This window comes from Pan paniscus, chromosome 2 (genome assembly GCF_029289425.2).
Source record: "Pan paniscus chromosome 2, NHGRI_mPanPan1-v2.0_pri, whole genome shotgun sequence".
NCBI classification, from domain to species: domain Eukaryota; kingdom Metazoa; phylum Chordata; class Mammalia; order Primates; family Hominidae; genus Pan; species Pan paniscus.
In genome coordinates this window covers 139,140,717-139,168,483 of record NC_085926.1, presented here as the reverse complement: position 1 = coordinate 139,168,483, position 27,767 = coordinate 139,140,717, and the positions used below count along the sequence as shown (strand labels likewise).

Below are 27,767 nucleotides of genomic sequence, written 5' to 3'. Positions count from 1 at the left end.
TGGCATATGTGACAATCAGCAGTTAGTTCTCATCCACATTGACTAGATTTTTGAATGTGGTAACAGGTACATAGGTAACCAAATATAGAGCTTGTTTGTTGAAACTTCATCCTCATTACGTTTCCTGGATAGCCGCGCATGACGGTATGGGACGTGCCTTAGTCCTCTGGCCCAGACAGCTTTGTTGAACCTGGTATGAATGTGCACATCTGAAGTCCCCCTCTCCTTCAATCTCTCTGAGTGCTGGAGAGGCACGCTTCTTGAAGCCCCTTCTTGAATATGCTTCTTGAATGTGCTTGTGAATATTGATGGTGTATTTTCAGGTCACCGTCTTGTTAATGGCGGAATGGCCCTTCTTCTTGCCACTCTTCTTGTGGGAGCCATTCTCCCAGGCCCAAGATGGAAAGGAAGAGCTTGAGGGAAATGCTTCTGTCCCATGAGTCACTATCCCTAACCAAGAGTCAGTGCCTCCATGCCTGAAGCTCAGTACTACACGTACACATGTTCTCCTGCACATCCCTCCCTCTGCAGCTCTGGTGCAAATCTTGTCTTCAGGTCTCTCACTCTGGGCCTGGGAAGCCACTGTGCTGGCCCTGGGGAATCATCCACCCCCGGTTTCTGATGCCACGTGGTGTCTTTTGTGCCATCACCTCAGAGGCCGACCTGCCTGCTGGTTGCCCTGCGTTTGCATGTGGGAGGCGAGGGCCTTGTTTCTGCTGCTGAGTCATGTCTTGTCCCTCAACTACTTCCTGCTTCCATGCTCTTAAGGGATTTCCCCCTCCCTGACTTGTGGGAGAGGCCAGTAGAACAGCTAAGTATGTTTCCTATGGTCTTACTTGACACTGCATTTTCTTCTTTCTCTTTTTTTTTTTTTTTTTTTTGAGACAGAGTTTCGCTCTTGTAGCCCAGGCTGGAGTGCAGTGGTGCGATCTTGGATCACTGCAACCTCAGCCTCCTGGGTTAAAGTGATTCTCCTGCTTCAGCCTCCCCAGTAGGTGGGATTACAGGTGGCTGCCACCACACACCCGACTAATTTTGGTACTTTTAGTAGAGACAGGGTTTCACCACATTGGCCAGGCTGGTCTCGAACTCCTGATCTCAGGTGATCTGCCTGCCAAAGTGCTGGGATTACAGGTGTGAGCCACTGTGCCCGGCTGACACTGCCTTTTCATAAGGGATTAGCCACAGTATGGTTTACAGTTGTCTTCAGGCGGGCATTTGGTGGAAACAGTGGCTACTTGCTATAAGTCTCAGTTTTATAGCATGGTAAATTGTTGCAGTAACAGCCCCCAATTTTTTCATGCCCTTTGTATCCATGGGCTTACCCAGTCTTTTCCTATACTGACTTTTGGCTTGGCCAAGGAACTTGTTTTGGCCATGGGACAATAGCAAATGTGTTACAAGCAGGGACTTGAAAAGTACTTATGCATTGGGGCTTGTCTTCCTTTACTACTTTTCCAACACTGAGACCACCATGTGAAGACCCTAGGCCAGACTGCTGGGGCATGAGAGACCACATGGAGCCAAGGTAAGCAGTCCCTGCTGAGGCTCCCTTGAAACAAACTGTGGTGACAGTCTGCTGTCACCACAACTGTGAATGAGGCCATCCCAGACCACCCTGCTCCAGCCACACCACCAGCAGATGGTTATCAGTGGTCTGCCCAGACTAAAAGAACTGCATGGTCAGTCCCCAGAATTATAAGCAAATATAATGGTTGCTATTTTAAGCCAGTAAGTTTTGGGAGCTTGATACAAAGCAAAAGCTAACTGATACAATAAATGGGAAATGCCTTGCACCTTCCCCAGGAAATTCTAAGCCAGGATCTAGATCTCAATATCCTCATCTGTAGGCACGACATGAAAATCTCCATCTTGTCTACGTTCTTTAATATGCGGAGTGCTTTTTGGGAAAACAGCTATATTTAGTTTTAGATTTAAATACGTTAGGTTAACCAGATGGCTGGGATCGTGTAACTGCCTGACTGCTTCTAGTCTGCACTGCTGACATCTCCACCAATCTGTGACTTTTCATTTGCTGAACAGTGGGAACATCCACCGTTTCCCCTTGATACTCTCTGGGGTCTGCACCCTCCCACTTCTGACTCTCCTCTGATAGCCTCTAGCATGGTCAGCATTTCCATTATTTCTACTTGTGCTAGGGAGTAGTCTGGTGTGATCACAGCCCTAGGGGTGTATGTACACAGCCTGGCCAGAGGAACACCGAATCCCAGGATGCCTTCTTTTGGAGCCCATTTCACTAGAAAACTTGAAGATAATGATCATACTTTAGTCTTGGTTTATTAAAATGGCTAAATAATGATGATAGAATCCAAAATTCACACGGATTTGAAGAAGTTTGCACCTGAAGCTAGGACCCCAAGGAGTAGGGGTGTGTGTGTGTGTGTGCGCACGCGCATATGTGTGTGTGTGTGTGTGTATATGTGCACGTGCCTGTGTCCAACATGAGAAGTGGAGTGCGTGGTTCTGCTGCTGTGGGTGTTTCTTTGCTGGGGACACTTCAGTGGAAGAGACTGAAAGGAGCCCTAATGTGGTGTAAAGGACGAGGCTCCAAAGATGGGCAGATCTGTGTTCAATTCCTAGCTCTGCTGCTTATTTTCTGTGTGTCTTGACAACTGGCTCCACCTCTCTGAGCTGCAGGATCCTGCTTTTTAAATAAGACTGAGGATAAGAGACAAAAGAGCAGGTGGCGGTGGGGAGCAAATCTCACAACAGGCAGAGCCCTGCTGTCGAGCAGATATGTACTATGTCTGACTTCCACACTCCGGAAGAATCACACAGACACCTATACCACAATCTAAACACAAGGAGTCACCCTTTTCCTTGAACTATTGCTTCTGCTCCATGCTGTGGCTCTGCTTTCAAATCCTGGCCACCGGCCCCTCCCCTACTCACTGGCCCCATCCCATCCATCAGGGTAGGCAGCCACGTCTGCAACCATGTTCATGGCTCCTCTGCCACCATGAGCCTTCCTGGGGGCTGACTCAGCTGTTGTGTCCCTGCCTTGCCCTAGGTTTTCCAGCCTGGAACATCTGCCTCAGCTTCTGTTGGGCCCCACCCCAAGAGGATGAGGTACCAGCCAACTGGCTCTTTCTGGCACTGTGGTTCAATCTCCAGCCTGAGTTTTCCAGAGCTCCCTTTCCCCCTTTTCATCTCCAGGTAGGTAGGAGGCTCCTACAGCCACTCAAGAAGTCACGCAGTCCTTGGTTCCCTTCCTGCCATCTTCCTGCACTTCTTTCCATAAGAGCTCTGCGCCTACCCCTGGGGTCTATAGCAGCTCCTCAAGACATCTGGTGAGACTCATACAAGTCATGCCAGGCGACAGCCAGTATTCTGAGCCCAGAGCAGGACCCCCACAGCCTGCTTGCTCACAGCCCTAAAAATAAGATCCACAGGAAGAGTCCCTGCTTCACCGGCAGGGTGAGGTGCTATGGGATTACAGCTCCCACATCTTCTAATCCCCAAACATCTCTCAAGTCCCATCACCTTCTGTGGAAAAGATGCTCTTGGCTCAACATGGCATCATGACCAAATCCAATTCCCACAAATACTTCTGTGTAAACAACTGTTATATGTCCAGGCTGAACATAAAATAGTTGTCAGTCATCACATGTCTGTTGGGCACAGCTGCAGTCCCCTGTGCTAAACCCACGTGGTACAAATATCTGAAACCTAGAAATTGAATTATTACTCTGAATTCCTGATGAAACAGCAAAAACAAAACAAAAAACAGAAAATCCAGCTAACTCAATTCAACCTTATTACAAGTCTGAGCTGTGAAAGAAAAGATTTTAGAATACAATTTTGAAACATAGTACTAGTTAATAAGCAGTTCCCATTACATTATGATGAATACCATTTCTGAATTAAAAGGAAAAAAAGAACATGTCAAAGGCATTTTTACAAGCTACCATTCTACCACCAGAGAGTTCCAGAGCCCAAGCCTTGGCCTATTTTTTACCTTGTAAGAGCTGAAAACACCACATCTAGTGACAAACTCTGGTCCAGGCTGTCCTTCAAAGTGTACAGAATTTAGGGTTTTAAACATGACCACAATTGCTAGAAAGAAAATGTACAATTACCTTTCATTTGTGCAGTTAAAATACCATTACCAAGAATAGAAAGGTAGTATTAAAGAAAATGCTTCAGATGTATTCTACACGTTGATTTTTTTGGTCAGAATTATTTTGGCCTAAGTAAATACAGCATTATAATTAAAAAAAAAACCCTTCAAGTCTGCAATTGTGAACAAAATATGAGTCAAGCAAAGGTAAAAGCTATATCTTAATAGTTTCCCTTCTCCAAAGTCACATCAAAGTGGAGTTTAATTGCCAAATCAAAGATGCTTGCCCAAGAGAAACCAACCTTGAAGTCTGATGAAGATGCGCAGATTCCAGAGCCTCCTGGAAACCCCAGGAAGGCACCTGGGATGAAGGGGCTGTGAGTTCACAGCAGTTATTCACATTCCAGAGTTCTCCACTTAATTTGCAGGCTCATTTCTAAAAGCTGAAGCCAGTTCACGCACTCACTCATTCAGTCAGTCAATTCAAAATAACATTTCCTGAGAGCCAGTAAGTGCCAGGCACTATTCTAAGTGGTAAGAACACAGGACACAGGATACAGGACACAGTTTTTGTCATATGGAAGGTCCCAGCTGAAAGGCACTAGAGTATTTATGGGAGAAATGATACAAGACCTAGGACTTGCTTTAAAATATTCCAGAGGGGCCGGGCGTGGTAGCTCATGCCTGTAATCCCAGTACTTTGGGAGGCCGTGGCGGGCAGATCACTTGAGGACAGGAATTCAAGACCAGCCTGGCCAACACAGCGAAACCACATCTTTACTAAAAATACAAAAAATTAGTCAGGCATAGTGGTATACACTTGTAATCCCAGATATTCAAGAGGCTGAGGCATGAGAATCGCTTGAGCCCTGGAGGTGGAGGTTGCAGTGAGCTGAGATTGCGCCACTGCGTTCCAGCCTGGGTGACAAAGAGAAACTTCATCTCAAAAAATAAAAATTATAAATATATTCATAATTTATATATTATATATAATATACATATCTAATATATATATTAGATATATATATATTCCAGAGGAGATAAAAAGTTTGAGGGGAATAGATGAAATAAGATTGGCAAAATGGTGACAACAGTTGAAGCAGTGTGACAGATCCTTGAGGGTTCATTATCTGCTCCTCTCTGCTTCTGTGTATGTCAGAAGTTAAAGGTGTTTTTTTTTTTTTTTAGAAAAGTTTCAAGAAGTTTTTTTAAAAACAGAAGTGTAGAGTCTGGCGAGGGAAGTAGGGAGTAAACAGATCACTAGGCTCTATCAAACCAGTGCTATCAGGAGGAAAGAAGACTGCATCCAGGCTAGGATACGGCAGATTGGATTTCTGAAGTGGCAATGCCAGAACTCCATCTTGAAGAGCAGATTGGTGTTGGTGCATCTGTGATTGAATTTTAGGAAAACAGAATGAACTCAAGGGATGGTGTTAAAGGTGGTGGGGAGGTATTGGGTTGTGAAAGGAGCCAGAGAAGGGAGATGATACATCCAACACTGATACATGCAGGGAAGTGTTGTGCCTAGGGAAAGCCAGCTGCCCAGAGGCCACACAGGCGGAGCTGGGGTGCCCCTGCCGTGTCTGGGTCTGCTTCTCCAAGGGATGGGCTTGCCTGGCCCAGCACCCACAGCCCTCTACCCAGGCCAGCTTCCCCACTGACCTCAAGGTGTCCTACCATCAGTGGGACCAGAAAACACACTCACTGATTCTCACTCCCTCCCTGGAGTGCCCTCTGGGCACTAAGCTGACTGAGCTGCAGGATGGAGTGGGAAGAGGGGTCTGATTGCAGGATCCACACCACCAGGCAGGCCAGCTTGAAAGACAGGCCCACTTCATGAACCTACCCTTATTTTCTAGGGCCAGGGTCCTATCTCCTCCCAACACCTGGCCTCCTTGGGGAATACTGGACAGGAACAGGCCCAGAGGCCTCCCTGCCCCTCTCAGCAGGGGCAACATATTGAAGGATATCTAATAGTCATGAGGCGTGGCTCCCCTGGAACATTTTGCACTTTGCCGCACCACAGACCCTCCCAGGCACCTCTCACCTGGGGGTCTCCTCCTGAAAAACAGCCTGTCTTCTACCCTAGGGTGGTGAGGGGTGATTAGACCTGCGTCACTGTCATGCCCAGATGTGATGTAGAATGGTAACAGCCGCCTCTTGGCTGTGGGGAAGCCAGTGGGGAGCTGAGGTGGTGCTATGGTTTGGATATGTGTCCCCTCCAAATCTCATGTTGACATGTGATCCCCAGTGTAGGTGGGGCCTAGTGGGAGGTGTTTGGGTCATGGCAGTGGTTCCCGCATGAATGGTTTGGTGCCGTCCTCTTGCTGGTGAGTGAGCTCTAGCTCTGTTAGTTCATGTGAGAGCTGGTTATAAGGCGCCTGGGACCTCCTCTTCTCTCTCTTGCTCCCGCTCTCACCATGTGATACGCTGGCTCCCCCTTTGCCTTCCACCATGATTGTAAGCTTCCTGAGGCCTCAGCAGAAGCAGATGCTGGCACTACGCTTCTTACAGCCTGCATAACCATGAACTAAATAAATTTCTTTTCTTTATAAATTACCCAGTCTTGGGTATTCCTTTACAACACAAAATGGACTAACACAGGGGGTGTGCTGATCAGTGCTGCAGATTGATCCTGAAGCAGGCCCTGAATAAAGGGCAGCACCAAACTCAATGTTCTTTGCCCTGCTTTAAGGACCTGTTATGATCTGGCCACACCCCATAAATCCCACCTCATTTCCCAGTCATACCCACAATAGGCTGTTAAATGCATGGGCCTGGGGTCAGCTGGCTAGGTCTAGAGCCCTGCTCTACCTGATAATGAGCCACAGTTTTCTCATCTATGAAGTGAGAACAATCTCTGAGCCCATTTCATAGGTTGTATAGGGAGGGAGCCGTGGGGTTAAGATATGTAAGGAACATGGTACAGTGCCTAGCCTCTGATAAGCTCTCAGTAAGTATTAGCCGTGATTTTGCTGATGGTTTTAATACCCACCAGCCACAAGTGAGCTACTTACCCTACTTCTCCCTTGTCTTTGTTCCCTCTCCCCAACTCTAGAAATAGAATCTCCACTGGACCATGCCAGAGAAAGTCAGAGTTTGAAAAGGTTTTAAATATCATTTGGTTCAAACCCCTTCATTTACCTGAAGAGAGGCCAGGGCAGGTCCGAGGGGCAAAAGGCTCCAAGCTGCTCAGGGAGGCTGGCCTGCATGGCTGAAACCCTTGCTTCACATTCAGAGTGGTACCCAGCAATCTGCCCTTGTCACGTTCTTCTTCACTGTAGCAGACACACTATGTGGCAGATGCTTCTAACTGCCCCAAGTGTCTATTCCTTCCTTCCTCTTATGAACAGAACCCTCTGGATTTTAGCTGGATACATGGATACATGACCATCCAGCTAGAGAGAATATTTCCTAAACTCCCTTGCAACTGTTGTAGTGATGTGATCAAGTTCTTCCAATGAGTCGTGATTGGACGTAATATGGCCATTCCAGATCAAAAGGAAGCTGCCTGCCCCAGACCATTCTGACTTTTTTCTTCTCCTATTCCAGGCTCTGAAACACTGGCATGATGAGGAGCAACTTTCACCATGCAGATGGAAGCAACATCCTAGTGGATGACAGAGAAGGACCCTAGATAATCCCAAGGGGCAAGGCCACCCATTCCTTGATTGCCTTCCAGCTCAAATCATTTTGGGAGAGAGAAATTAATCTCACAGCATTTTAATCCATTGTTATTTCACTTCTGTTTAAGCAGACAAACCAATTTCCGATCTAGAACTTGCTGTTAGCAGAACGCTGGTACTCTTCATGGGGCTCCCTTCTGGAGGTGTAATGAGTAAGTGCACAGGCGTTCATGAGCTGCATTAGGCAGAAAACCTCGTCACTGACCAGGCTGAATACCACTCTTATATATGATATGAGACACTGTTGTGGTCACCTTTGTTCTTTTTGCACTTTAGTTTTTGTTTTATCTTAAATAATTCATGTATCTATAAAGATGGCTTGGCTGCAGGTAACAGAAAACCCTAGCAAGCAAAGAGACTCATCCACATTCTCACATGACAAACCATAGTATTAGGTAGGACAGCAGCTCCAAGGCTAGTTGATTCAGCAACTCCAAGCATCAATGGGAAGCCAAGAGCTTTCCATGTCTGTCCTCTTACTAGGCTGGCTTCTCTCAGGGTCACAAGCTGGCAGCCACACTGCCAGGCATCACAGCCATACTCAGCCATGGGCAAAGGCAGAAGGGATAACTCTGTTCATCTCTACTGGAAGCAAAGAAACCTTCTCCAGAAATCCCTCCCCCAGGCTGCCCATCGCATCTCACTGGCTGAAGTGTGTCATGTGCCCACACTCAAACCAATCACTGACACTGGGAATGGATACAACGACTGGGTGGAACCAATCAGGATGCACCTCCTGGCAGAGGCCCACACAGGGATAGAATGGGCAGAGACCTGAATAGAGTCAGGGCTCTGTTAGGAATAAGTGAGCAAGGGGATGTTTGCGACAACTCACAACTGGAGAAGGTGTGACAACATGCACAATTATTCTAAAAAATTATTTTTAAACACAGTCATCTGATGACAGTACCACAACTTTTCAGATCCAATAATCAAAACACATACAGTCATAATTATATGTTTAAAAAACATCAGTGCTGGTTTGCTCAGGTGTAATTCAGCAGAGACAAACAGCAGAGCAGCCTCCTGCAGCCTACTGACTGTACGTCTTCCACTAACAGACCTTTTGTTTCATATTTTACATGTTTTTAAAATATGCAGCATTAATTATTTAGCTACCATTTCTTTCCTAAAAGGATTTGAGGCTGATAATCTGCAGATTTAGTATTTTTAAATCCCTGAAATAGTAAACTTTTTTTTTTCCTTTGTGAACTACATGTTCTAACCACTCTCTCCTTTGAGGTTTTTTTTCCAACTCTACAAAGGATAAACTTGTCAAGGCATCTGATCATTTCTCAGGGCCAGAACAGACTAAAATAACTAACTCATCAAGCCAGGATTTTCACTTTTATGTACGCTTCAGTTATTATTATTATTATTTTTTGACATGACAAGTCTGTGTTCCATCCAACGTTACTGCTTTGCTCTTTCTTAAGTTTCAAAGTAGTTACATCTGAGACTGGCATTATTATTTTAGAATGTCGAGAAGCTATAAGTACCTCAACAAAGACAGGAGAACATGCAGTTGGCATGATTTACTCACCGCAAAGCCACTTTAAAAATATAGCTGTTTTTAAAAAAATTTTGCAAGCAAAGTGTGTCAATTGAAAGTTTCTTAAAATGTCAAAGAAAGCACGAGAGGATTAAACAGGCAGGCTGCAAGACTGGAAGTACAAGTGGCATAATATCAAGGCTTGAATGATAAAAGTCAAACTTTTAAAGGCAAAAAAAAAAAAAAAAAAGCTTCCAAAGTCCTGAGACTCTTAGCTGTGCAATGTAAATCAGGCACACCTGAAAGGACAGGTTATCAAGGCCTGCATTTCTGTGTTAACAATATTATATAGGAACGGGATTTTGCTCTGGATGGACTCATGGACAGGAGCACTCACGCATGCCACTGAGAGGCGTTTTGCCCAATGAGGCCTTTTTAGGCTGGGATCACACTTACCTACAGAGCTTTGGCAAGACCCTGTGCTCACTGGCAGGTGATTCTATGACTCATTCATGAAGAAGAGTGGGGCACCAGGAGCCCTGTAGCTTGTTATCACTGCCAGTGCCAGTGGGCATGAACTTTACATCCTTAGAAGTAAATCTGAGAACACGGCTGTCTCACTTAGTAGGAGGTTGACAGTGTCAGTATAGAATGAGCCCTCCTGCCCATGGAGGTGGCCAAGTGTGTGTAGCCACTGCTGGTGATGCTACAGAGGGGCTGATGTGGGTGACCTTTCGGAGCCCTCCACGTGCTGAGATCCAAGGATTCTCTGACTCAGATCCCAAAATAAGCTCTCAAAACACACACACACACACACACAGACTCACTCCGTCTCTCTCTCCATATATATATATATGTGTGTGTGTATATATACGTGTGTATATATATACGTGTGTGTGTATGTATATATACGTATGTATATATACACGTGTGTGTATATATACGTGTGTGTATATATACGTGTGTGTATATACATATACATGTGTGTGTATATATACGTGTGTATATATATACACGTGTGTGTGTATATATACGTGTGTGTATATATGTGTGTATATATACACGTGTGTATATATACGTGTGTGTATATATACGTGTGTGTATATATACGTGTGTGTGTGTATATATATACACACACACACACATTGCTCCTTTGCACTTATAAAGTGACAGGTAGAGCAAAAATAGAGCTAAGAGCACTGTTACCTACAATTACGACATTTAGCTTTGGAGGAAATCTGAACTGCCTCGAGTCCCAGCTCCCTGCCAATAAAGTAGGTAATAAGACTCTTAAGAGGCCAGGCTCAGTGGCTCACTCCTGTAATCCCAGCACTTTGAGGCCGGGGCAGGTGGATCATTTGAGTTCAGGAGTTCAAGACCAGCCTAACCAACATGGTGAAACCCTGTCTCTAATAAAAATGCCACAAAAAAAAAAAAATTACCTGGGCGTGGTGGCGGGCACCTGTAGTTCCAGCTCCTTGGGAGGCTAAGGCAGGAGAACTGCTTGAACCCGGGAGGCAGAGGTTGCAGTGAGCCAAAATTGCGCCACTGCACTCCAGCCTGGGTGACAGAGTGGGACTCCATCTCAAAAAAAAAAAAAAAAAACCAAAACTCTTAAAAGCTCTGAAGCTTTGATTCAGCTCAGCTAACAGTTGTAATGAAACACACAACTCCAGGTTGATGTAACTTAATGAGAAATTTGGGAGCCAAAGTGGTTGACACAAGTAATTTTGAGAATGAAAAGCAATGGGGGTGGCCATGATCCTTGTTTACACACCAGTTTCCACAAACTGCAGCTAACTGAGCAAGTACTTATTCTGTATTATCATAATAAAATCAAGTTTCTAATGGAGTTTCTTAATATGTCTATCAAATAGGGCAAAAAGCTATACTGTATTATTTAGAGGTTTGTTTTTGTAGTTCTCTTACAAGGCCCATGGAGTTACTGCTTGGGTACTGTTGTGTGTTATAGGAAATTGCAGTGGTGGGAATGTTTGTTGTAGAATGTGAACTCTTGGTTATAGAAAGTTGACTCTACCCACCAACTCTGTGATAATGAACCACAGATTGCCATATCACTGATTGTGATATAATAACTGATAGAATCAGGATGGACATCTATGCTTCCTCTCTTTAAGCCAGAGGACAAGTAATCCTAGAGGACACTTGCATTTCAGGGACATACCTGAAAGCCTTGTTTTATAAGACAAATCATTCTAACAGATTAATTTTAAAATCTTGTTTTCCAAGAAGGACTGTCTTCTGTAATCTTCCCATTAGGGAGTCATCAGATCTCTGGTCTTTTAGTGGTTTCCCATAATGCTCCACGGATGTCAACCAAATACTGCCCATGGCCTCCATGGCCCCACCTACCAGTGCAGCCTCACCTCAAGCCCTCACACTATGCCTCTCCCAGACCCAGACATCTCTCAGCCCCACAGAAGAGCCTTGCTCACTGGGGACTCCAGGCCTGGGTCAGCTGGGCAGGTGCCTGGAATGTCAAAAGGGCATCACTCCTGCTCCCCAAGAATGAACCTGAGGTGGAGAAACCTGTTACTCTTGGAGCTGCCTGAGGCAGGGGAGGGAGGTAAGACCCCAAGGAGCATGCTGGAGCCAGCACATAAGGCCACTGGACTGCCTTTTTGGGAGGACTCTGGTGAGCTGAGACAGGTAGTGGGTTGGAAGCCAAGGGTGAAGTGCTCAAAAACACAGAGAATGAGACCAGTTATTGCCTGAATAACTGTGTGAGACACATGTATGAGAAACAGCCGGCTGGGCCTGGTCTACCTCCAGACTATGAGGATAAGTGTAAAATGACGGCTGTTTTAAGGCACCAAGTTTGGGAATGATTTACTATGTGGCAACACTGAGCTCCACGAGGCTGGGAACTTTGTCAGTCTTGCTCCCTATACATGTATCCCCAGGGCCAAGAACACTGCCTGGTCCAGAGCAGGTGCTTAACCAATATTTGTTGAGAGAGTGAATGAATGTATGAATGAAGAGATTAATGAATGGAGGACTCACTACAGCCACTAGCAATCCCCCAACCTGCCTCCAGCCAGCATGCTGCCTCTCCTCTGTGCCTCCACTTTCTCACCTTGTTGACTGCTGACCATGCCCTGGATCCCAGCTCAAAGATCACTTTCTCATAGAGGCTGCCCTTCAACTCACCCGCCTTGTTTAGCACCCTGTCTCACACTCTCAAGTTACCCTGTATTTCTCCTCCATGACACTTCTCAGCACTATTCATTATGTAATCAAATGACCATGGTGAAATTCCTGGCTGGCTGGCTGTCTCCTGTGACTGACCCTAAGCCACATGACAGTAGGGGTAGTGTCTGCGTGTTTGCAGAGAGCTGACTGACCGCCTGTCAGAACATTTCTGAAAACTGGCAACATACAGCCAGTCTCATCTTAGAAAGTGCCAATTCTTAGAGAGCTCTCTTTTAATATTAAGCTGGAATTGATCTCTAACTGCTAGCCTATCCCCCACCAAGCTTTCCAAACCCATTACACCCAGGTCATCCTTGCCACACAGACCCCAGGCGACCCAAAAGGCTAGGTGTCTTCTCCAGGTTTAGTCGGTCAGTCGGGGGAAGAACTAGAGTCTGAAGCCAGCTCTCCTGACTTTCCAGTTCAATGCTATTTCCATCACACCACACTGACTCCTGGATGTTTCCACTGACATTAAATGCTCTGAAAACATCATAATCTCTCTATCCAAACAACAACAGCAAAGCTGTGTACTTTTCATAGCAGAATGCACGGAACAGGTCAAGCTTAACATATAACACAGAGTATACAATATCCATATATAACAAGAGCTCATGGTGATATTTTAGGGACCTCCCCACCAAATACCTAAGAGATGAGCCCCTGAGCAAATATCTAATTCTGATTTTCATTTGGTTCTTGTCTACTGGACACTCCTTGTGCCAGTTCTCTGCAGGAGGTGTTTCTTCTGCTTTCCTTTCTTTTCTATGACTTGTCATTCCCAGGATCTTTGAAGATCAAAGACACAAATAAACTAAAATAAAAAACACTCCAGGTGATCTGCAATAGCTCAACAGGCCAGCAACCCTGAACAACTGAGCTTTTGGAGAGAATGCCATGAACAGAGAAAACGTCCCTGACCTAATGTGAAAGGAAAAAAGGACAGAGAACAAGGCATGGCACGATTCTAATCAATATGTATAGTTATGCATATGTTTGGAAAGCCAGGATGGAAAGAAATATACATTTAAAAATGAGCTGGCGGCCAGGTGTGGGTGGTTCATGCCTATAATCATAGCACTTTGGGAGGTCAAGGCGTGTGGATTACCTGAGGTCAGGAGTTCGAGACCAGCCTGGCCAACATGACAAAGCTATATTTAGTAGAGACCCCTGTCTCTACTAAAAATACAAAAATTAGCTGGGCATGGTGGCGGGCACCTATAATCTCAGCTACGTGGGAGGCTGAGGCAGAAGAATCGCTTGAACCCCGGGGACGGAGGATGCAGTGAACCAAGATTGCGCCACTTCACTCCAGCCTGCATGAAAGTGCAAAACTCTGTCTCAAAAAAAAAAAAAAAAAAAAAAGGGAGTTAGTGGCATTTCTTACCTTTCAGATTGGCCAAAAAAATTCACCTCTCACCTATCATGAATGTTAGTTAGTCTCAGGGGGATGAGTTCTTTCATACACTGCTGGTGAGAGGATTAATTAGAATAGTATCTGTGAAGGGGAAATGGTGGTCTCCACCAAAACAATAAACATGCACATCTTTTGCCCCAAGAATTTGTATTTCAGGTTTCTATCCTACAAAAGTGTTACCGCCTATGTACAAAGCAGCATTAGGAGTCATTATAAAAATGTGAAAATAACTGAAATGTTCATCCATAGGGAAACAGTTGGAAAATCACAGTTTGTCCAAACAATGGAACACGATTCAGCCTTAAAAAAAGAAAGAAGTGGGCTTAGGTGTGGACAGACAAACCTCCAAGAAATATCACCAAGTTAAAAACAAAAGACAGAAAACAAAAGTAGCAGCATACTAGATACAGTGTAATCTCACTTAGGTAAAACCAACGCTAGCATATTCCAACATATATATGTAAATTTTCGGAAAACATAAATTTACCGAAAAAGGTCTAGCAGGAGATGGCTGCTGAAATTAACAGTGTGATCTCTATTGTGAAGTAGGAAGAACTTTCCAATATTTACTCACATATTTTAATGCTTTGATTTTATAGTATGTTGGGTGCAAATAACCAAAAAAAAGGTGAGTAATGACAGAGGGAAACGTTATATTGTTAAGTCAAAAAGACAAGCTACAATATAGCATGTACAGGCTGGGCTGAATGGCTTGAAGCAGGTGCAGGAGCAAGACTTTTCATTGTACACTTTAGAATTTGAACCTGTGCTATTTTAAAAAATGAATTTAAATAATTGCTATTTGTAAAAGTAACAATTTTTTTTTAAAAAAGGAAAAACATTAAAAGGAGAGAATATGTCCTAAATATTATGAGTGGTTATAGCTGTACTGACAAGTAATCTCAATTTTCTTTAAAACAAACAAATTACAAGACAGAAGACTGGCTCACTATTCCTTAAGTAAGTAGGAATCCTGGCAGGCTTATTTTCTCACATATATTTCTGCATTTTCTAAATTTTCTTAAACAAACTTGTATTACTTCTAAAAATCAGAAAAAAGGAGTACTGTAAAACATATTTAAGTTATTTTTAAACGATGCAGTTAAGCAGTATCTCACAAGGCAGGCACATGATAAATTATAGAGACCAGTGGTTTTCAAACAGTATCCTCTTTCAAAACTCATCACAACATGGAATCTGATGTGGAATTCAGGTAGCAGTGGAGGTGCTTAGGTGGACTGGGAGGGGCCTCGTGCCTCACTTAGCAGCAGCCCCATCCACCTGCCGAACCCAGAGTTCCAAGAACATCCTTAGGAAATGCACTGTACAGACAGACAAAGGCTACAGGCACCTGAGGGGTGGGGGACTGTGCTGGGATGATCAGCGAGAGGGCTGCGTGAAAGAGGCGGAAACTGTGCTAAACTAAAAGGCAGGGAGGATGTCAGTGGGCGTGCCTGATGTGAGGATAAATGGTACAGAGGCAGGCTGCAAAGCCCACCCCTATGTCACCGTACCGTGGATGACAGGCCTTATGCAGTGAGTCATCAGTGAACAGGGTGGAGGAGGGCTGGAGCCAGACTAGGTTCCCGTAGGAGTAGGGAGTCACTGAAAGTTTCTCAGCATACGCCTGACTGGATGAAGGTGGTATTCTTGAAATGTCACTCTCAAGCTGCTGATAGATACAGACTGCATATCACCCCACCTCTGAGTTACATCATGGCACTGGCAGCAGGAAGACACCCTCCAACCTCCTGGGTCCTTGTGGCTGTATCATCATACATACTTGGTGGGTTTTTCCAAGATTGTGCTGTGTTCAGTAGACCAGGCCAGGCAGGCTCTGGCCCTCCTACACTGCTATCCTAGAAGTAGCTCTCATTCCAGGGGCAGTAGAGTTGGGGTCCCCAAGTCACAGCTCATGGTCCCTCCCTGGCACTGAGACCAGGCCTTTTACTCCACCACCTAACAGCTCGGGCAAAGTATTTAATCTCTCTGAGCTGCAGTGTCCTCACCTGCAAATAGTAATTCATTCATTCATTCATTCATTCAGATATTTACTGAGCATCTGCTCTATGCCAAGGATAGTTATAGAAGCTGGGGATTCGAAGTGACCAAACCAGCCCCAAATTCCTGCCCTCATGGAGCTTCTATTCTAGTGGAGTGTAATATTGCTGCCTGCCTCAGGGGGCATGGAGGGGATTAGATGAGATCCATCCTGGAAAACATAAGACAGTCATGATTTCGTTCTCATTATTATTTGCATTCCCTGCAGCACTTGGACCAAGAAGGCACCCAAAAAACAGCATCAAACTATTCAGTCTCTGTCTACAAATACAGATTAACCCACCTTGAAGCAAAGTGCAGTTCATTCAGCCCTTGGCTTAGACTAGCATGATGGTTCATCTCTCTGTACCCCACCCCCCAGCACTGTCTCCAGTCCACCTTAATAAACAGGGCTGGGAGGGAGAACGAAGGAAATCACCCTTGGAACCATTCATCACAATCAAGGCAGCTGACAGCTTTGCTAAACCCTGGCTCAGCCCTCTTTTCCTTAGGGAAAGAAAGCACAGTTATCAGAACCCTTACCTTCTCAGGCAGTGCTGAAAGTTCCTTTTTCGGGCCAGGGTGTCCTGCCTTACATGGGACATGAACACCTGATGGACTGCACGCCAGCCTCCAGCGGGCCCCATGGAGAGGACTCAGCCCCTCTAATCAGGCCAGTCTGTGGCAAGGTGAGCCCTCATTTGGTGGATTTCAGGATTGAGCGTTCATTTCAATGTGTCCTCAAGGGCATGTATGAGCCTGGGGCGGGGGTGAGTAACAAGCACAACCAGTACATATTCCAAGTGAGTAGCCAGAAGCATTGGTATAAGTCCAAGGGAGAAAAAAACTATAAGCCAACTTTAGAACCTCATCCTCTGGGCTCCAAGAAAGTGCTCCATCAAAAATCTCCCTGGCAAGTATCTTGATATGTAATGACAGCTTCAGCTTTCTTCACCAACTACATGCTGGAGTTCTGGTGCCAGCCTCTATTTTTATAGCCTGAGTAATGCCCAGGCAAAGGACCAGTCAAGAATCAGACACAGAGGGACGGGGCACAAGACGTGATGGCACAAGTGATGGGGCCCCTCTCCTACTCAGCCTCCAGCAGCAGATCCTTTAGAGCAGAGTCTGGGACAGCAGCCAAGCCCTCCTCAGATTCTTGCCCAAACTCCTCTGCAGACTCATCCCCTCTCACAGCCAGCCCATGAGTTCCATGGGGGCTGGTCCTTTTCTGCAAGACCCTGTAAGGCCAGGCCCCATGGCACAGCAGTGTTGGACGGGTGAATGGCCACACCATCTCGCACGACTCTGGCACAGTCGACTTGCTGTTCCCCCTTTTCATAACTCAATGTCTGTGCCCATTCCACTCTCTTGGCCCAGATGTCTTCTTGACCCAGATGTCTTCTTGACCTGGTTAACTCCTTCTTATCCTTAAACTCAGCTTAAGCACCACCTTCCCCTGGAAGCCTTCCCTGACCCCAAGGCTGGGTGACATCTTCCAATACTGGGCAACCACAGCCCTCAGAGCCTACCCCTCCCACTCTACTCATCAACACGACAGACTCATGTCAGCTTCCTTGCCCACCTTCCCCAGGGCTGGGTGGAGAGACAGCAGAGCAAGCAGCAGGTGCTCAACAGGTGTGTAGGGGAAGGGAGGGAGGGTGGGAAAAAGGAAGGGTGAGCACCAGGAAGAATGCTGTGGATGGAATAGCCCCATCACAGAAACCTACAACAAACTAAACAAGAATAAAGCACTACAGCCCAGTATATCAATATACCACTCATCAATTATTACTGAGGAAAACTAGCAGGAAGTAGTGGGAAAACACTTTTTAATGAATTAGCGGGGAATCAGGTTACTCTTTGCTGTGTCCTCTCCTCCCCTCCAGATGTGGGCGGGGGTGGGGGCTGGAGAGGAAGAGAAGCTTTGGAAGGTTGAGTGGGCAGGGGCACTTGAAAAAAAGGGGCTCTCATAGGTTCCTCTGGCCTTGGGGGACTAAAGACCATTTCCTCTGGGGTAACCTCCAACTGCTGATGTGAATCAACTAGGACACATTCCCACAAAGCTGTTAAGAACATGCCCTGTGTCAAGACAGGGGGATAATGAGGGCCTCCCACTGTCCTACTGAGTCATCTGGCCCAGTTCCCAAAGGTAGGAACAGAAGCAGGGATTCAGAACAGATGATCTCCTGGGGATGAAGAGACGACTTTTGGCTGGAGCCTTCTTAGCACAGCATTTCCTTCTAAAGAAAACACCCCCACTAGCCCCTCAATATCCACTCATTCTTTCTTGTTAAGAGAATCCTGATTTTTGGGGGGAGGAGGGGGCAGACAGTGTAGCAGAGACTGCCAGCTAATTGTGATACCCATCTCCTTTCCCTCCTGGGCATGTGGCTGGACCACATTTCCTCCCCTTGGAAGGTATGCTCACGCGACTGAGCCCTGGCCAGTGGAATGTCAGGGCCAGTAGTTCAGCACCTCTGAGCCTGGCCCACAAAATCCTCCCACACACCATCCTCCATGTTCCTTCCTCTTCAGCTGAGTGAGGCAAAGGAGCATGGCAGCCTTGAGAGCCTGAGTCCCTGAATCTCCTCTTGGAGGAAAGCCCCAAGCAGAAACAGCCATTTTGGACTGTGTGTGAGCAAAAAGTGAATGCCTACCATATTTGAACCATTAAACATACTTAGTTTGTTTAAGCAGTGAGCCTTCCTCAGTGTGCCCCACTACACACTCACATGGCCCGTTTAACTGGGGGCAACCCATGTGATACAGTTCTGGCCATGGAATGTCAGGGGACATCTGGTTTGCTGGTGTTTTTTGCCATCATGAAGGAAAGGCCAAGAGAGTAACACAAGTGTCAGTACAGACAGATGTCAGCTGCTGAAACCAACACCAGCAATCACCTATCTTCACGCATTTTGTTACATAAGATAAACAAACCCCTATTTACTTAAGCCACTAAGCCAGGGCTTTCTGCTACTTTCAGCCAGACACATTCATAACTGATATGCTTTACAACCACTCATCATTCATTCACCCAAATTTTATTGAGGCCTGTTTCATGCCAGTCCTTGTGCTAAAGGCCAAAGCTTTACAGATGAGCTGGGTATGGTCCCTGCTTTCTAGGGGCTCCCTATCAAGCTGGAAGACAGGCCCATGAACAGACAATCAGAATACCCAGGGAACGGATGCTGTGGTGGCACGTGATGATGTCCCAGGAGAGTGTGAGCATTGGGCAGTGGGCTGGCACTGAGGTGAGGCATTCCCAACTCCCCTTCGGGCATTTGGCACACAGAGTAAATAAACACTTCTCAAGCTAAAAAGCAAGTAAAAAGAACTCGGGATCCTCAGCCAAGCCAACTGCAATTACTTAGTGTAAGTAGAGTCGTTAAACACCATCAATTAATGCAGCTGTTTCAAGATAATCAGCAGTCATTAGAGCAAGATGCACAAGAGGAGAAAAAAAATCATATGCTGCTAACTTAGCAATGCTAGAAATTATGTGAACCGAGGATGAGACAGGCTTGCTTAGATCTTCCTGCCTGCTGACGTTAGCCACCTCCCAAAATATACTTTCTTTCTCAAAGAAGACAGTGATTTTTCACTTTGAAGACAGAGCCAAAAAAAATCAACCATCCATGCCACGACCTTCGACCATAAATGCCCAAGCTTTGATTTTTCAGGTCTGTGTTTCCATTAGGGACTGCAACGGAGACAGACACACTGGCGACAAAAGAGGTTCCAGTCTGGGAAATCAAGAGATGATCATGACCAGAGAAGTCAGAGCACCTGGGGAGCCATTTGTAAAACAGAGAAAGGGTTTTCCCCCTTTTACCTTAATTCTCCCTGCATACAAAAGGTTGGCATTATTTGCTGTTTCTTTGTTTTACAAGTGTGGGGCAAGGTTTTTTTTTTTTTTTTTTTTAAGACAAAACTTCATTTAAAATTTCCAGGACATAGGTCTACCCTTGAACAACACGGATTTGAACTGAGCAGGTCGACTTACATGTAGGTTCTCTTCCGCCTCTGCCACCCCTGAGACAGCAAGACCAACCCCTCCTCTTCCTCCTTCTCAGCCTACTCAATGTGAAGACAATGAGGATAAACCCTTTATGATGATCCACTTCCACTTAACGAATAGGAAATGTTTTCTCTTCCTTATGATTTTCTTAATAACATTTTCTTTTCTCTAGCTTATTGTGAGAATACAGCATATAATACATACAACATACAAAATATGTGTTAACTGACTACATTATCAGTAAGGCTTCTGGCTAACAGTAGGCTATGTATAGTTACGATATTGGGGATTTAAAAGTTATACTTGGATTTTCAACTGTGGGGGGCCATGGTGGGGGGAATCAGTGCTCCTAACCCCTGAGTTGTTCAAGGGTCAACCATAGTTTAAAGTAAATAAAAATAAGCTGGTTGCCACTAAGATAACTGATGACTGGTTTTCCAGTCTGACTGCTGACTTATCGGTATGAAGTATTCCAGTGTATGTTGAGTACAAGCTGGGCTAATCACGCTCAAACGAGGCAGAGAAGCACTCGAGTTCCTGAAGCAGCAATCACAGAAGGATTTTCTGGTCGACAGCCCATTGCTGGAGGCCGTGCCAGCTCCATGATGGCAGGTGCTAGTCGGGCAGGCTGCCATGCTGGAGCCTCTCTGTAGGACGCACAGAGCAAGCAAAGCGAGGTCTGAGGAGGAAGGTCCTCTCTTTCCAGCACCAGTTAGGAAACCCATGCCCGTCAACATAGTTTCTTTGGGTCAAGAAGTTTCTAGCTACGGCAGACACAGGAAATGCGGTGTTCTGGCTTCCTGCCTCTGGCTAGTCCCCTACCTGCTCTCAGGAGCAGCTGTGCCATTTCTTGCTCAGAGAACTGGGTCTCTGATAGTACCAAAGGTTTCTGGGGCTGCTGAAGAGCCAGTCCAGTCCAAAATAGTAGCCAGGGCAGCATTCTGTCAACCAGGACCAAAAACAGTGTTGGCAAAACCAGGTGACTAAATAGATCTAGGATCTCTTACCATGCTTCCCACTAACAACCTGAGGCCAAGAGTGACAGTTAAAACAACCAGCATGTGTCAGACACAGATGAGTCAAAATGAGCGCCTGTTTCAAAGAGCTGGCAAGGTCACCACCCCATGGTCAGCCCCTTCACAGCCTCTCATGGCTGTAAGTGAGCAAGTGCCTGGAAATCGATCTGCACCGCCATTCATGTCCTTCACCACAAACTGAAATATAATGTCCTCTGTTCCATGAGGACAGAGACTATTATCCTGTATCCATCATCTCAGTGCAGTCGGTTGGCGCCTAAAAGGTAATTTTAAGAAACAAATGAATAGGAATAGCAGCTAACATTTTTAAAGCATGTACCATGTGGTAGGTGCTTTTCTAAGCCCTCATCATGTATTATTATATTTCAGTTTCACAACAGTACCATGAAGTAGGTATTATTATCACCACCCAAATTTTACAAATAAGGAAACTGGCACAGAGAAGTAACTTGTTCAAGGGTACATTGCTAGTAATGGTAGAGCCAGGGTTTAAAGTCAGTTTGGCCTCTGAATGTACACACTCAATCACTGCACTGTGCTGAATACACAACCAACTCAGGTACTCTAGTATTAGGAAGTCATCAACAGAGAACCTCTGACATCCACAAACCTTGAGAAGTCCTTTCAGGTTTCTGGGTGCTACATACAGAGTTTTTGTTTGTTTGTTTGACTTGCAGAAAGTTTTAGAGAAAACCAATGCCTACTTTTATCCCTAAGAATAGGACCACCTACAATTTTCAAAAAACTATGTAACCACATTCGGTTATCAAGCAACGTGGGCAGGGATATCCAGGTTTACATAGTATTTCTCTACTTATGAGATCTGAATTCTAGAGGAAGCCTTTTAACCATCCCAAGGTCCCATCTCCCCATCTCTAAGCAGATCGCAGGCTTATTGAATCAAATGAGATATGGACAAAGTTGCTTTTTTATATAGTAAGGTACTGTATAAACATAATGCATGATCCTAATAATTAATATAATTTGCATAAAATATATACTTATTAATCTATACTTGCCAAATTTTCTATACTTTCAAGATAGTTCATATTTATATCTATGTTTTAAGATTTAAGCTTAACAGTTTACTTCTGTAAGTCCCTCCATTATTATTTCTGAGCTTCCAAAAATTTGTTCTACAACTTTACTAACTTTACGGTAATCCAACTGCCACTTTCATTTTAGAAGCATAAAGCCTTAACAAGACAGTAAATGTTTAATTCTAACTGGATTCTCCTATGTCTGCAGAGAACAAACAGCAAGTAAGAGCTTCATTTTATTTTACGGTTAAAAGCTCAAAATGATACTGCTGGATCTCTGAAGGCCTGAAGGTTGGTGTTAGATCCAAGAATGAGGTAAGCCTAGGAAAGCAAGCTGTGGTTTTGTTGGTTGAAAAGACACATGTCTCTGAATAACTGAGGGGTGGGACAAATAATATTCAAAATGATTTGTAACTTCAATGTAAACGATGGCTGTAACCACAAACAGAAGTGGAGGAGGAAAGGGGAGAGAGTGGGGGCATCAAAACCAGGTGCAATAATTTTAATCTTAATATGCTTTTTAATCAATATGCTATTGATTACAGCTCTTTCTGAGGAAGCTGGTCACACCCAGGGGCATAAGGGTGGTGAGCAGGTGACAAAAGGATGCCCTGTAAACTGAAACATGAGTGTGTAAATTGGGGAAATGATTCTGCAAATACAAAGAGAATTTTAAAGTTACTACAGTCTCTACTACCACATGTTTGAGTTCCCCTAAACTCTCCTCCACCCTCGAGTACGCAGCTCAGAGGGAGCTCCACTGATGGAGGGAGGGGCAGACGCATGCACAGATGACTGTGGGCCAAGGGAACGAGGTGAAGGGTGCCTCCTGACTGCAGGAACTACTCCCCAAGCCGCCATCCAGTTCTTCTTCCATGCCTTTTTAATCATTAACTTCTTCCACACTCCTGAGATTGTTCCCGCCATCACTGCAGACTGAACTTTTTCCAAAAGCCAGTGGCTTCCCCAGCCAAAGTCCAAAAAGGGTCAGAGAAGCCTGCTGGTTTTGAGGGTGGAGGATAAACAGGCCAGAGTCTGTGGCTCAGTTAGGTGTTAGTTGGCCAGGGCCCTCCTGCCTTTTGGACTCAGAGCGGACCCTGAAATTCATTCTGGGTTCACGGGTGCCTCCTCGTGGCTGCCGTGCAGCATCTCCAGGTTGAGAGGCTCCAATGGGCCCTCGTTTACCTGCAAGGCTGCGCAGCAGGTTCAAAAAGAGTCCCTGGGAGATGCTTCTATCAAAAGGCCCACCATCCTACTAGAAAGCTGCTCCCTCTTCTTCACCTCCTAAATACAGGTGCACAGACCTTACAAGCCACTGCTCCTTTTGTCACTTACCTAGACTCTCCCCTCAGCACCTCAGGTGAGATGAAGTGGCAATGGCTGCAATCTGAAGTGGCCAGGGGGGCTCTCCAAGTGGTACCCTGTCTCCCTGGAAGCTTCCTCCATTGGAAAATGGGTGCTGTCAAAGGGGACTGGGGCTACAGCTCAGGGCCTATAAATTAAGCCATGGTAAAGTGGCTTCCCAGGCCAAACCCCAGACCAATCTTGCTCAAGCCATTATTTCCAAAAGGGCACACACCTCATTCAAAAACTTCAAACAGCTCAGTTCTCTCCTGCCGTGCTAAGCCCAAGTCTCAGCTGGCTTTCAAGGCCTTCTCAAAACCAGAATGATGGGCCCAGCAAATGGATTTCAGATTCCCATGGGGCCATTTTTCCTATCTCAGTGACTTTGCTCCTAACTGGTAACCCCTACACTGGAATGTGGGCACACTTCCTTATCCACCAACCAGGAACCTTGTCCAGGGACAGGTTCTGGGGCCAAAATCTCCCCCTATGAATTTTCAGGACCTTGAACATTCTCCCATCCTTTCTCCCACCCACCTCTAGATAGTAGTATGTCTCTTTCTCCCTCTCCTCCCTTTCTCTTACTCACAGACTGCAGGCATTAATTAAACCTCTTCTAGAAAACAGATTTTCACCAACTGCAGGAATTCTGAGCCAGACCTGAAGACAGAGACAATCTGGGTAAGAAAGATAAGTTTGTGACAGCCAGGGGCAGTGCAGGCTCCCACAGCCAAGTGGCAGTCTCAATTTTAGCCCTTTCCAGATTCCCCCACAAAAAAGGGGGACATGAGGTGTTCCCACCCCCCCAGCATTTGGCTGTACTGCCTGGGGGTGGCCTTTGACAGAGGCACAAGAGCTGGACCTTGCCCCATCTGCCAGTGGGTTATAGCCACCTCCAAGAGACCAAAGCACTGGCCCAAAACACCAACCTCCCTCCCACCAATAGAGCTGCAAGCCACAGTGCCAGAAATGTGCAAGAGGCACTCCCAGCCCGCCACAGGAAGCAACACCCACTGGAGTGGGGATGGTGCAATCTGAAGCGGCCAGTGGGGCTCTGCAAGTGGTACCCTGTCTCCCTGGGAGCTTCCTCCGTCAGTGGGCAGGGATAGGAAATGTTAAAGGGGACTGGGGCTACAGCTCTGGGCACTATAGGTTAAGCTATGGTGGACTCAACCCTCAGCAGACAAACTTAGTAGCTTCCAAGGGCGCCCACCACCACCTACCCCAATTCTTGAATGAAGACAACTGATTTTCTTCATGGAAATCTTGGAGTCCCCACTGAGGTTAACGACCCACCATCAGAGACTGATCTGTAGATTGCACTCACTGCTCCAAACACACACAAAAATGAGTTTGTCTCTGGTGATATGACACATTAAAAAAAAAAAACTGTTGAATTTAAGGGTAACATTTTGAACAGTGTAGCAAAGTGTAGAAAACATTGGTTGTGAACTCAGACTAATTCACCGGGGCATCCATTTTTTTTCCTCACAAACACTGAGTACCCCTATGTGGTAGACGGGGGACCAGGCAGGGACCTGGGGCCACAGAGGTGGTTCCTTCCACTCATCCCTGAAGATGCTCCTGCACAGTGGGGCATCTGACAGCGACTCATCACAGAGCGGTGTAGGGAGGGCCAAGGAGAAGCCCACGGGAATTTCTGGACAGAGAGACCCTACTGAGCCCCAGTATGTCCTTGGGATACTTATCTAATCAATAGTGAAGTAATATTGAGCTAATTACTATTCAAGCTGATCAATAGAAAAAAGAGTTACAGATACTGCAGTTCCACAAACACTTGGAGTGCTGTGCTCCAAAGGCCAGGTGGCCCACGCTGTTCCTGGTGCCCAAACGCAGCCTCCCAAGGCATCAGTGAGGATGGGCTGGCCAGGAGCCAATCCCTAACAGAGAAGTTCCCCCTACACATCCTTTCTCTGAGATAAGCAATTAATTTAATCCAAGACTTAATGAAAGCCAGGAGAAGGGATGGGGCAGATTCATACACTGGCTTTCAGGCTGTCCCGTGCATCTTCACCTCTCTCCAGGGACCACGAGGGTTTTTTTTTTTTTTTTTTTTTTTTTTTTTTGACAGAGTTTTGCTCTTATTGCCCAAGCTGGAGTGCAATGGCGCAATCTCAGCTCACTGCAACCTCTGCCTCCCAGGTGCAAGCGATTCTCCTGTCTCAGCCTCCCGAGTAGCTGGGATTACAGGTATGCACCACCACGCCTGGATAATTTTGTATTTTTAGTAGAGACGGGGTTTTTATGTTGGTCAGGCTAGTCTCGAACTCCCGACCTCTGGTGATCCGCCCGCCTCGGCCTCCCAAAGTGCTGGGATTACAGGCGTGAGCCACCGCGCCCGAGGCCTTTTGATCCATCTGCTATAAATCCCCTTCCCACAGATGTCCCGATTGGGCACCAACACCTCTGAGGAGGGTAAGTTACTGCCAAGCCCGACCGCAGTCGCATCCCGTTTGAAAGGGTGGGCTCCGCACTGCCAGCTTCACACCCACGGGCCTTCTGCAAATATCAACAAACGGCTCCATTTGTGGAGCACTCTCCGATCCCCCATCCACCCCCCTACACTTCCCCATTCACAGCTCTATCTGATTCCCCATCTCTCCTGATTTTACTTGTTGAATGCTTACAAAGGATCCTTGCCTTTCCGCAAAGACACTGGCTAGCCAGGCGGTGATAACCTCACTCACTACAGAGCCCCCTCGCAATCGCTGAACTCACAGCCGAAGTGGGAAAATATGGCTCCACGTCCTGCACCGTGAATCCTTTACCATCCACAGGCACAATTTAAAAGGCAGCTGCGGCTGCAAAGCAGGCAACCTACCCTAAGCAAATCCATTCTCTGTGTGTGTGTGTGTGTGTGTGTGTGTGTGTGTGTGTGTGTGTGTGTGTGTGTGTGTGACAAACCCAGCTTATTTAAAAGATCAGGACATATGCAAGTTCACCAGCAAAAGCAACGTCGTGGGTCTACACCACACGGTCCTAACCTGCGCATCCAGGAATGTTAACCTGCGCTCGGGCGGCCCCGTGGCCAGGCCCGGGACTCCCGGAGGCGTCAGGCTGCAGGTGGCTGCCAAGAGGAGCCAGCCCCGTCTCCGGGAAAGGTCGCGAAGTTGCGGCCGCCTGCTTACCTGGAGACTAGCCGGCTCAGGACCGCCCGGGAAGGGGGATCCCGGGAGCTTGAATCTCGGCTGGAATCCAGCGGCGGGAGTGCGGGGGCCGTGCGGGAGAGGGCTGGAGGGGCGGGGGCGAGGTGGAGGCGGGCTCCGCGGGAGAGTGCGGGGCTGCGGGGGGCGAGGGCTTGGAGACAGAGCCGGGGGTTCGCAGCGGGCGTGAGACGGCGCCAGCTCTGGGAGAAGGGGGCTATGGGGCGGGCGCCGGGGCTGGGACACCGGGCGCACGGGGGGAGTGGCAGGAAAGAGGGCGCAAGTCCTAGGCTCAGGGTCGAGCGCGGGGATAAAGGAGGAGGCTTAGTCGCGGGATTCGGACCCGACGCTTCGAAGCGCCCCCAGCCTTCCCGCCCCTCTCCCACTGGCGAGTTAGGGGGACCCCCTCAGTCTCCCAACCTCGGACCCTGGACGCCCACCCGCCTAGAACCTCTGCGCGGCTCGGCCCCAACGGCAACCGCCCCGGCCCAGGCCCGCGCCGCACTCACCGCCCATGGTCCCAGGCCGGCCCCAGCTCCGCCGCTGCGCGCCCGACTCGGCGCTCGCCGCCAGCTCCTCCCGGCGCGAGGGGAGGCGAGGGCGGCGCGCACCCGCCACCGGGGAGCTCGCGGGGCCCGGCAGCGCCCCCTGCCGACCCCGCCGCGCCCCGTCTCAGTTCGGCCGGCCCTGCACCAGGAGCCCTGGAGCTCCGCCCCGGAGGCGGTGTTGCGGTGCGGCTGGGCTGGGGCGACCGCGCGGGGTTGCTGAGAGAACGCTGCCTCTGGGAGGCCCAGCACAGCCCGGAGAGACTGGTCAGTCTGCAGAGCCCTCGGCGTGCAAAGCCACGGGCACGGACAAGCCGAGCGCGCAGGGACCACGACCACAGACGCGCAGGGCTCCCGCGTGCCTCACAACTCCTGACCTGCGATCAGGGACTGCGCGGAGGCGCGCCAAGGCCCAGGAACACAGCCCTGGCCGGCCCGGGCCCTAGTGTGGGTGCTTTGGGGCCATGTGCCTGCCCTGGCGCCGCTGATGCTATCGCCGGGTGGGCGCGCGCGTCTGGGGTGCGCCTGCTGCCACGTAGACCCAAACTGTCACCCCCCACCCCTTTCGGCCTATCCCACACTCCTCTTCCGGCTCAGAACACATCCGGCCTTGTGTTGCTCTAGTCCTCGCTGCTGCTCCGTCTCCAACGGCCTGCAGGGACCCGGGGAGGTCGTGGCCCCGCGCAG

General features: G+C 47.3%; 1 protein-coding gene across 6 annotated transcripts in view; it reads right to left on the bottom strand.

The window, feature by feature from the left end:
- The window catches only part of PXYLP1 (2-phosphoxylose phosphatase 1), a 63,086-nt gene extending 35,894 nt beyond the window's left edge, over positions 1-27,192 (bottom strand). The window contains exons 1-3 of one of the 6 annotated variants that reach the window (XM_055110543.1): positions 26,521-27,062; positions 24,595-24,730; positions 23,961-24,031 (exon numbers count right to left, since the gene is read on the bottom strand). The gene's annotated coding sequence lies outside the window, so the exon portion shown is untranslated. Of the gene's footprint in view, positions 1-23,960; positions 24,049-24,594; positions 24,731-26,520 lie in introns of all 6 variants that reach the window. The other 5 variants (XM_055110546.1, XM_055110545.1, XM_055110544.2 and 2 more) reach the window with 5 other exon arrangements.
- Between the last annotated feature and the right edge of the window lie 575 nt (positions 27,193-27,767).